This window comes from Rhynchophorus ferrugineus, unplaced genomic scaffold, assembly GCF_030347505.1.
Source record: "Rhynchophorus ferrugineus isolate W39M unplaced genomic scaffold, kcgeb_rfMv2 rfM1, whole genome shotgun sequence".
Lineage (NCBI taxonomy): Eukaryota > Metazoa > Arthropoda > Insecta > Coleoptera > Curculionidae > Rhynchophorus > Rhynchophorus ferrugineus.
In genome coordinates, this window is record NW_027472580.1 from 13267134 (window position 1) to 13279481 (window position 12348).

Below are 12348 nucleotides of genomic sequence, written 5' to 3' on the forward strand. Positions count from 1 at the left end.
TCAACGCACTAAAAACGTTTTTTGTTCAAATTTCGACGAAACATCATCATCATGTTAGACAAAAAGCAAATCACATTAGAACCAAAATAAAACAACTATACTGGTTAGTCTCAACTTGGTCTAAAATCAAAGAGGTTGATCTATAAGACAACTGTAACGCCAATTTGGAGCTATGGGGTGCAAATACGGGGTTGCACTAAAAATTTAAATCAACGCTGTCAAAACAAGATTCTTCGATTGATTACCAATGCTTATCGCTACGTAAACAACAAAGAACTGCACTATGGCCTGGAAATGAAATGGATTTGCGAAGTTATCCAAGATATTGTCTTGAAACACGAAAGAAGATTACTAAATCATGCTAACTTGGAAGCAATACAAGGACAACTGCTGGACAGCGCGCAGGATGTCAAGAGATTGAAGCGAACCAAACCATACGAACTTTTATAAAGTGTATACCTTTAGTGTAAACTGTAGTTATAAGTTATTATAATTTTTATTTAAGGCATACATATTGATGTTTTTTCTCTCACTCGTCTTGCTTGTAAATCAATCCAAGTAAAAATGAAATGTAGTAATAAATTAATTTATAATTAAGATTATACTAACCGTATTTAAGAAAGATGTAATAAAAAAAATCGATGAAATGACACATACTGAAAAGTGAAGCCTGAAGGTTTTAACATGAAGTTGGTTAAAAACGTAAACGTAAAAACGTTGGTATTCGATGCGATTTAATAAATAGTAACGTTATCTGTTGTAAATCATTTAAAGTTAATTTATAGGTGTCTACAATAATTAATAATATACGGTATCAAATTAGAGATAATACATTTTATTAATTAACAAAATGTTGATAAGTTTTAATGTTCTAAATGTTTTAAATTCATTTAGAAACAGGTTATATTTGAATTAAATAGGTCAAATCATTTCCTACTTACAATTAGATAAGTGTTTTATAACTATGAGTTCGTATTTGTGTAAAGATTTCAGAATAACACAATAATTATATTAGTTTATATAAGATGTCACATTCAATATAATTTCTCTATTAAATAGATTTGTTAGTGTATAAATACTCCTAAATCAATCTAAAAACCATTTAATATTAATTTGTTAAAAGAGAAGTAATTTTAAAATTTTGTTATTTCCAATTTATATATAATTCTTATTTTGGTCGGCAACGTTGGCGCAGTGGTAAAGGCGACAGAACGGTCCACCTGCGGTTACGAAAGTCGCGGGTTCAAATCCGGCTGCGGCATGGTCGTGTATTCATATTTGTGATTGTTTAATAATTGTGATTATCCTAGGTAAAAGTATAAAATCCGATAAGTAAAATGATCACAGTCACGCCAGTAACCAGGCTGGGTAAGACCGGATGTCTTCTGGGATGATTTCTAATTTAGCCACTCACCAGCCAGTAGGCTTAATGCCGAATACCGTGGTCGGTGCCCACGTTAAACAGTAGGTGCAATCCAGACCCTCACGGGTAAAGGGGGTCGTGGGTAAAAATATATACAAAAAACAATTATTATTTTCAAAATAGGTCAATTGGTAATTACGTTATATATTCTATGTCAATTACAACATCAAACAATATTAGTCTTTATTATAATATTAGTTTTTATTATCAATCATCACAATGGTTTGTAAGGTAGTTCCAATTATAAATAATTTTTAAGCACTGAGTTTAAAAGATTTCAAGCTTGCGGACATTTGACTGTAAAAGACTGGTGAGTGGAACTGAAGGAGTCCCACTGAAGGATTGCAACATGTGTTCGAAGGAGCCCCATTTGTGTCTTGATCATTCACGATTATTCTCTTCATTTTAATTTAAAAAATATGTAAGTGAATAAAGTTTAGAAGCAGAAAAAGATTATTTGCTATAGAAATCTACTCGAAGATTTAAAAGACCAATTATTCGAGTACCGTCAAATAAAAATGATCGAAATGTAGGTTCGATGCAACGATGAAAAAGCTGAATGGTTCGCCCAACACTTAGCTAACATATTTCGACCTAATCATATAGAATCTACCATGGATACATCTCCTGTTTATCAATCCGATATAGATCTAAATATAATTTCTCCATTGAAAGTTGCCACTGAAATTGATAACCTCAATCCTAAAAAGGCACCTGGTATAATAATATAATGACATTTCATCTGGATTATTGAAAGAACTGCCATGAAAAGTAATCACCATGTTGACAAATATATTTAATGCCTGTTTAAGGCTGAAGCATGTTCCGGAATGCTTTAAGGTGGCACAAATAATTATGCTCAAAAAACCTGACAAACTTACAGAACAAGTCGAATCTTACAGACCTATTTCGCTGCTACTTGCAATATCAAAATTATTTGAGAAACTAATATTTGAACGTGTTAAATATTTTGTAATAATATCAGATTTCCAGTTTGGTTTTGAAAATCACCGTTCAATAATCTATCAAGTGCACAGAGTAACCCTGCAATATTCCAGGATGTCTCACGAGCTTTTGATCGGGTTCGGCATTAGGGATTAATCTGTAAGATGAGCAAATTATTACTGCGAAATTATTGTCAATTGCTGGAGTGATATCTTTTCGGAAGAAAATTTATAGTATCGCATGAAATGGCGTTCTCGACATTTAAAATTATTTCGGCTGGAGTTCCACACGTCTTAGGACCTCTTCTATATCTGCTCTACACTGCTGACATTCCAACAACAAAAGAAACACTACTTGGAACGTTTGTTCACGACACAATTATTATGACAAACAATATATCTCTGCTTAGGAAAGTAGGAAATGTACAAGTGGCAGTCAATAAAATCTTCAAATGCACGAAAGATTGGAAAATTCAACTTAATATCTCCAAATCTATGCACGTTAATTTTTCAATTTAAATAATAAAAACAATAACTATATATATATATATATATATATATATATATATATATATATATATATATATATATTCATTTATTCAGGTTCATTTGAATTTGCCTACAAAGGCATTTGATTGGCTCATTTCTATAAAGCGATTGGGTGTTTCACTTTGTTCCTGAAGCCATTTTGGACATAAAGTACGATCAGGATTTTTGTGTCTTAATTATAATCACTATTATTTAATTATAATGTACCTTCATTCGTAAAGGTGTTGTGTATCCAGCATGCGTGCGGAAATAAAAAAAAAACAGACGTTGTTTTTCTTGGAAGAACTAACCCAAGTTAGCAGGATTTAGGATGTATTCTGACTTAGCATTGCTTTTACCTGGTATATATACAATTATTTATGTGGATCATTTGTGTGTATATTTATTGTTATATACAGGAATTTGACAAGAGGAATCATGAATATATTACCTATACTTTAAAACCAAAATGTGTCCAAATTGGGCGATAGCAAAATTACATTGAAGGTAAATGTGATAATATTACATGAAAAATTTTTGCTACCTTTTAGAAAGTTGTTTGAAAATTTAATATATAATAACATAATACAATTTGTAAACCAAAACCATGAGCTAGATTTTATAGACAAGATATTATCTCATATGATAGCTCTAAAGAATTATGAAAAAGGTAAAAAGGGCTATATGTCTATTTACATTATATATTTACATGTATATTTACATATATAATAGTTTTTTCATACAGAATAATGTTACGCAGATTTTAATAAATTGTTTTGAAAAATTACATTTGGGTTTTATTTCAAATTTAATTGATCAATAGAATGTAACGTTAGAGGTTGGTCACGTGATGCGTATGAAATCCTCAACCAATGAAATGCTTTCTTATATAAATAAAATATTTTCTAATATTAAACTAACCAATGAAAGGCAGATAATAATTTTAAAATTAAATGTATTAAGTTAACACTCTATATATTATTCTATGTTTTATCTCACCGAAAATTAAAATATACTTGTAGGTGATACGAACTTCAGCGACATGATCCAGAGGCAGAAATAAAGCAATTAAAGCTCAAAGGAGGTAAACAACCGTAAAAGTAAATATACTATATAATTTTATTCCAATTTTACGTCAACATCATATTTAATTACACCACATATTACAAAAAAAAAAATAGTAATTATTTAGGTTCCACCGAGATTTGAACTCGGATCGCTGGATTCAGAGTCCAGAGTGCTAACCATTACACCATGGAACCTGTTGTTTTTTTCAATAAATATAAGGTATTGTTATAATAATAATATGTAATCTTATTTAATTTAAAAACTAAAATGTTTTATTTTTGTACTATAAAAACAAATTATTATAGATCATATGGTATACGTATATTTAAATGCTAAAGATTTAAAGAGAAAGTGCAACATTGGCAGTAACGGTATTTATAAATGAGTCCTAAATGTTTAAAAACAAAAAATATTACAAAAACATGCTGGGGTCTACTAGTAATTGGGTGAAAGTAAACGCATAATATTACCCTAACATTTCACACCTCTACGGTTTACTCCTAACAAGAAAAAGTATCGACTTTCTTTTCTTAATAGTTTCCTCTTTGCATCTTATTTTTTTCATAATCGTAATATACTACCCCAGTTGGCCATGAATTGGACCAACGAAGTTTATAACCCAATTTATGTTTTATTACCAGTTTCTATTTATTTAAACTAAATTCAATAGATGCAGTTACATTTATTGTGATACTTGCTACTGTGATCAAAAAAACTCTTTCCTTTCTTTGTTTTATTTATTTCCTCAAATTGATATTCCTTGGATACAACACAATGCTTGCTTTAGTTTTCAAAACATCTCCTGAATCCGATTGTTAGAATGCTTTTTGAAATTAGTTTCCATTAAGTTGAATTATTCTTCATCTGCATATGAATCGTTGTTTGTTAGTTTCGATAAAACTCGAGAACGGCTGGGACAGACTTGAATAATTTTGATCTTGAATTATTTGTGAAAGTCCAGGGAAGGTTTAAAAGGTGAATAAACATGAAAATGCTCAAAATTAAATAAAAACAACAATTTTGTTACTTCTTTGATGTATCTCCGTCAGAAATCAAATAGAAAGAATAGTTTTAATTGAATAACTAATTAGAATTTTTATATCTGTATTTTCAGGAGGTAAAAAATAATCTTAATTTTAGCTATCTACAGTCGTAGAACTATTTGATTATTTTTATGTAGATTAACTACAGTTGTTAACTATGTATCATATTATTTTTAACTAGCGACCCGCCCCGGCTTCGCACGGGTGCAATGCTGATACTAAATTAAATACACTACAGAAAAAATATGAACGTTGTATATAAAAACATAGCGGCCCGCTCCGACTTTGCACGGGCATACAATATATATGCCTATGTCACTCAATGAAAACATGATTAAAATCGATCCAGTATTTTTGGTTCATCCATTACTGCCCTTGGCCTGCACGCATTAAATTTGGAGTAAAACAATTCCTCTTCCCCTATACTTACTATGAAGATTTCCTGCTATCTTTGGAATATCTAAATTCATACAATTTTTATTACATTACACATTTTTAAACGCAAATTTTAAATTTGTAATATCTCCGAAAATATTTGTTTAATTTACATGCTGTAAGGAACCATATTGATCTATATTAATTGCACACTGTATTTAAGGTACTTAATTCGATAAGGATTAATGACGTATTGCTTAAAATAGCTTCGTAAATAAGCCATTTTCTCACGTAAAAAGTAAACAATAAAAATGGTTAATGTGGATTATCCCTAAAAGATAAACATATACCATCGCGGACTTTTTTGTAGACCTTTTTATGGTGTACAATACTGTAGTACATTAATTTGATCTAACTCGTAGGGTTAGGCAGCGTTTTTGCTAATTGCTAAATAAGCCTAAAAAAATAGGTTAATTTACGACATCACGTTAGAAACCTCTAAAATTAGCAATGTTGCCTTAGTATATTATGCATGTATTATACATATAAACCTTCCTCTTGAATCACTCTATCTATTGAAAAAAACCGCATCAAAATCCGTTGCGTAGTTTTAAAGATTTAAGCGCACATAGGGATATAGGGACAGAAAAGGCGACTTTGTTTTATACTATGTAGTGAAGAGATTGATAAATCTTAAGTTTTGTCATAAATTAAATTTCTGAAAGCAACCATAATATTTGACATTTGACAACCAGCTAATATGTTTTTTGGTCACAAATTAAATTTCTAACCGCTACCATAATATTTGACATTTGAAAACCAACTAATATGTCGATCCATCTTCTATGTCGATCGATACCTCAGACAAAGTGTGCATCCTTTTATCTTTTTGAGTGACGATTACCGCTACGTGCGCGAGAACTTTCTTAACTTCGGTGATCGTTTGTGATAGTGACATTTCAAATTATGTGCTCCTTTTTTTGTTGATTTTTTGTGAAAGTGACACTTTACTGCTAAGTTTGCGAGAACTTTTGTCACTTTGATTAATTACAATTTACGATGCCGAGGAGAAGACGACCTGACTTAGGTCATCGCAGTCAATCAAATGTGCGAAGAGCAACCTCACGTGCTAACCGCACTGATTGCTATGTCAGAATTGCGTTCTTTGGAGAATGACAATGAAGTAGATACGCTTAGAATGCAAGGAGTTCGTGCACATCAAACACAACAACAGTGAGCACGACATAATAAAATTGAGCGATTTCGCAGACACAGTGCTCCTGTGATCCTGGAACTAGCTGCATTCCAGCCGACAAATCGATAATAATTGGGGAAATGAGTAAATCTACTGGATAATGTTGTGCTGGAGGCAAAATAAAATTGCCACAATTGGTCCCACCACCATATCCTTTACGCTCTTTAGTTTCTGGGATTAGAAATGATTCTAAGCACTTCTTGGCCAACATTCAGAAATATAACAGCTGTTTCCAGATGACATCATTTGGCGTTACACATATTATACAGGATAATTTCACGCCCACTTTCAAGATATATCATAACATTTTATCTTATTTACTGTGTAACTTCATATCTTTGTTACTTACTGATGTACAATGAAGTATTACAAACATTTTTTTATAATATTCAAGTTTGTATTAAAATATATATCAGAAATAATTATTGGACAAATCTTTTAAAATTGCAGATACAAGGACAAATTTATCACTTACTGGGGGCGCTTGATGCTCCCGTAGGAACCGGAAAAACGTTCTTAATTTCATTACTTTTGTCGAGCAAGAGATAGCGAAAAGGTGTCGCTCTAGCGTTGGCTTCGTCTGGAATAGCTGCGACTCTACTACAAGGTGGGCGAACTGCACATTCTGCCTTGAAATTGCCATTAAACATGCAAGTCAACGAAACACCAATTTGCAACATAGCCAAAAATAGCACAATGATCAATATCCTACGGGAAAGCAAATTGATTGTTTGGGATGAATACATAATGGACCATAAGAGGTCACTGGAGGCACTAGACAGAACGTTGAAAGATCTTCCTGATAAGTAAAATATTTTTGGTGGGGTCATGATTCTGTTGGTGATTTTCGTCAGACTCTTCCAATTGTTCCCGGATCAACTGCTGCTGATGAACTAAACACATGCCTAAAATCATCAAATTTGTGACGGTACGTAAAGACACTCCAATTAACAACTAACATGCGAGTATTTTTGTAACAACATGAAACTGCAAATGCGTTTGCGAAGCAGTTGTTAGACATTGGAAATAATAAAGACGCAGTGGACACCCCGATCGGATTCATCACATTACCCACAAATTTCTGTGACATCACAAACTCAAAAGAGGAGCTTATTCAGCATTTTTTCCCAGACATAGCGCAACAGTTCAATAACCATAATTGGCTGGGTGAACGAGCAATATTGGCGCCGAAAAATAAAAATGTCGAGGATCTCAATCAACCATTCAGAATTTTCTTCCGGGATAGTTGGTTTCCTTCAAACCAGTCGACATCGTTATAAACCAGGACGACGCAGTCAACTATCCCACGAGTTTTTAAATTCACCGAAATTGCCTGGATTACCACCTCACAATTTGCACTTATAAGTAGGATCAGTTGTCATCATGCTGCGTAACATTAACCAACCTCGACTGTGCAATAGAATAAAACTGGCTGTGAAAAAGATGATGAATAACGTCATTGAGTCAACAATCATAAAGGGAAAATACACAGGAGAGGATGTTTTGATCCCGCGTATACCAATGATTTACACGGATTTACCATTCGATTTTAAACCTTTATAATTTCCAGTACGTCTGGCCTTTGCGATGACCATAAAAATCTCAAGGCCAGTCGTTGGAACTTTGCGGAATCAACTTGGAGTTTCCCAGTGTCGCACATGGATAATTACAAGTCGCGTATTCGCGCGTCGGAAAACCGTCATCTTTGTTTACTCAGATACCACAAAACAAAACAAAAAATATAGTTTATCAGAAAGCTTTAAATTGATTAACAAACTGTATCATAACTGTGTGTGTGTCTGTAAATATCTAATTGAAACCTTATAAATAGCCAGAATTTCAGAAAAACTATGTTTTTTAAGTACGAAACATCATGTGTAATTAATCGAAAATAATAATCAAAATTCATTCATACCGAGCATTTTTTTTAATAATGTATATATAATATGTATTTAGCAAATCATACCATTCATATATCATAAATATGTTAAGAACATTAGAAATTAAAAAAAAGATACAAGGTTCCACCGAGATTTGAACTCGGATCGCTGGATTCAAAGTCCAGAGTGCTAACCATTACACCATGGAACCGCTGTTTTAAATTGTGATAACATAGGATTCGCTCTAAGATATATGTCTGTTTATCGTCATGCTACAATAACTTAAAAGATGATTAATTAATATGTAATTTATGTTGTTATGAAATGCATTCACATTTCTAATAACAGTAAGATTAGTTTTTATTTCGTTGTATCGGCTTAATTCATTTAGTTGTTGTTGAATAATATAATTTTGGTTAGAAAGAATATTTCCTGTTATTTGAGTTATAATAATAAACAATTCAGAATTAACAAGAGTTAAATGCTATGCGAATAACCAGACTGTGTAATCGAATAATAATATACCTTCGTAGATGGTTTTTGATGATGTCCATGTTATAGAGCTTTAGATCAAATAAAGCTTTGTTGGTAAAATGTACAGTAAAATACTATTACAAGACTTATAGTAAGTAATCAATCTTAGGTATTACATTTTCAATATAATAATAATTTGATATAAATATGATATAAGTTGTGTTAGTTATATTATGGTTGCCTATTAATTAGCCTTTAAACTAGCTTTTAATGATTTCTTAAAATTAATTTAACCCTTAAAAATATGTATTAACGTATTAATTAGTACTCCGCTATGATTTTTACAGTTGTAATACAGCAAAAACTGTTGACGAGACAAGAAATAAAAATATGGTTTGTTTAAGAATCACTAAATTTTTCCAATGACACTTAAAGTAATTATTCTCATAGTACGTAGGTCATTCCATGTTACTTTTTTGATCTTATATACCTTTATATTATATCTTTATATTACCTTTTACATAGCTATAAAATGATTTTGAAGTTCCTTAGAGATTTTGACATTTATACAACAAGAAATTATTATATAGTCAATTCAAAATAGTAGTGACACGAGTGTCAATATATGTCTGTCTAAAGTTCTAAATTCGTTTTACAATCAGACAAATCTTTGCCATTTTATTCTATTTAAAAAGAGATAGAATGCTGTTAGAGATGTTCGAACATATAACGGAATGAGCCTACAAAAGTTGTCCGTTTGCCAAACTTCTGAAAATTCTTCAAAATATTATAATTACGGGTTAGAAACTGGTAAACCTTGTTTTAACGCTTTGTTTTAATAAATTTGAAATCGCCGCGGTTTTTATTGAAAATATTTTTAACGCCTTGCAGCTGCACTTTATATTAGTACGGATACGGTTACTAAAATATTTCAAAAAATAAAAACAATATAACCTTAAATTCGCAGGAAAGAACCCGTGTTTATGCGAAATAGGTGACGAATCAAGATCAATCTTGGCGTTTCAGAGATCAAATATACGAAATGTATAAAACAGTAAGTAGTTTTTTCAATCGAAACATAATGTAATACAATTATTTCAGAGAAAATTGTTAGTTTGGAAACTATCCACAAAGATGCAAAATATATACAGCTATTTGAGAGATGTAGAATATCCGTTCATACATTGTTGGATAATTAGAAAATCCTGACAAGTTCATCAACAAAGGCTGTAAATAATTAATGGCTTAAAGTACATAAAATAAGTGTGGAGTAAATCATGCTAAAAAATGAACTATTTCAAATTATTATTACGTAAATATAAATGAAGTATTTAATTACATTTTATGTAATTTACATTTTTAGAAATAAGCCTGAGAAAAGATATATAGTAGATCAGATTAATGAATGTTATGGCCACAGAGTATTACATTTTCTTCCCTATCACTGCATTTTTAATCCAATTGATTTGATACAGAATAATATTGCAAAGAATTATTACAATAGATATTCAGGTTGAGGAGGATATTCAAACCAGAACTGTCTGGATTTATGGAAAGAGGCATTGGAAAAAGAGCACCTTCGGTTTGTGTGAGCTTGACCAGACACATTGAAGAAGAAATTGACAATGGTATAATCTTGAACAAGTTTTTGATAGATTGGAAATAAACAGCTTAGTTATTCACTTGATAAGTATTTCTGAAAGTGACAGTGATTGAATAAAACCTTATGAATGTTGGTTTATGATTCAATGCTGATGATTACCAAGACAGGGTGATGAAAGAGGAAACTACTAAAGGTCAATATACATTTAATATACTTTAGTTGTAGGGAATTGTATTATAGACTGTAAAAGCTTTATGAGCTGTAAATAATAACCTATAAATTATTGTGGCTGTTTAGTTAATTGTAGTTTTAAGTTCTTCGATAATATATGTATTTTATGTATTATAATTTTAAAATAAATTATATTTAATAGAATATTTGTTCAATTATTTTATTTATATTAAAATTTTGTAATATGTGAGAGCCAAAATGTACTAAAACTCAGAGTAGCTGCGGTAACATTGCGACATTTCCCATGTCATTGCTATTTTGAATTTACTATATATACCGTAACCTAAGATAATTTCATATAACAATCTCTCTGTACTATCTAGATAATCTGGATTCATTCTATCTTTCGTTATACTCATAGCAACAGAGACTTGTATCAATATTCATCCCAAGCTATTTAGCGTTCTTTGTTAATGAGTAATATTATATATAGTTTAGTTGGATATAAATTTAGTACGAACTCATTTACTTACTTTTAATGAGGTTTCTGTTTGCTTTTTCGCTAGTATCTACAAAAGTATAGAATATATAATAATTTACAATCTTAGGATACTTGGATTGATAAAGGAATGGTTCCAATACACTGGTTGTTGACGTCACTATCAAAGATGGTAATCCTTTAATTGATACTAAGTCAGAGCATATTTGACATAAGTTTCCCTAAGAATTATTTTCTCAAGCAGTTTTTCTCAACAGATTTTCAGTTAGCTGCCCAAAAAGGAAAATGAAAAGGCTGGAGGATATTAAAATTACCTTATTTAAATAAAACATATGTCATGTCAAAAGCGACAAAAAGGTTTTTATTAAATGTTCCTTTATACTTGGTTTAATTCACAAGCTGGACGAGTTTCTGTGATTTAGTAAACCTTCTTTCATATTTTACCACGAATTCTTGGACAACTTGGATAACTATGTGATGGTGATGGTGAAGTTGATTAGGTAGCGAGTAACATACGTAATTAGTCAAAGAACTTTATTTTGACGTTGAATAATTAATCGACTTGATAACTTAGCGCATCCCATAGCCATTACATAATGCATATTTGCATTCCATTAATACAAATAAGCTTTACTATTGCCTGATAAATCAAAATCTTAGGTCAAATTGGAAATATCTTCCAACTAACTATACAATACAATTGTTTAGTTATAAGTCTGATTTGTTCATTAATTTTTTAACATGATATTTCCAATTTAATCTATCATAAAAATTCTGTTTGATAACTAGGTTTATGTTTTCTTGCCGCAGTCCATAATTGACATGTACACTTGTAGTCATTCTATAGTTCTAGGCACAGATATACTTCACCATAAAGATTGCCGTGGGAAATAAAACTATAAACACTTTTTTGAAATTAGTTATACGATTTAAACGTAATTAGTTTATATATGTTTAGATGTTACATAAAAGAAATAAATATAAATAATTTTTTTAATATATTTGTTAAGTTCTTTAATTATTAAGCAAATATAGAAAGGGTTACATTTTAATCAACTTTTATTCTTAATCTGTATATAGAACTC

The 12348-nt window shown here is 30.8% G+C and overlaps 2 non-coding genes across 2 annotated transcripts; both read right to left on the minus strand.

Moving 5' to 3' along the window:
* Positions 1-4085: 4085 nt before the first annotated feature.
* Positions 4086-4157, minus strand: TRNAQ-CUG (transfer RNA glutamine (anticodon CUG)). The gene has a single exon. It is a non-coding gene; the product is annotated as a tRNA-Gln (tRNA).
* Positions 4158-8655: 4498 nt separating this feature from the next.
* On the minus strand, positions 8656-8727 carry TRNAQ-UUG (transfer RNA glutamine (anticodon UUG)). Its single transcript has one exon. It is a non-coding gene; the product is annotated as a tRNA-Gln (tRNA).
* Between the last annotated feature and the right edge of the window lie 3621 nt (positions 8728-12348).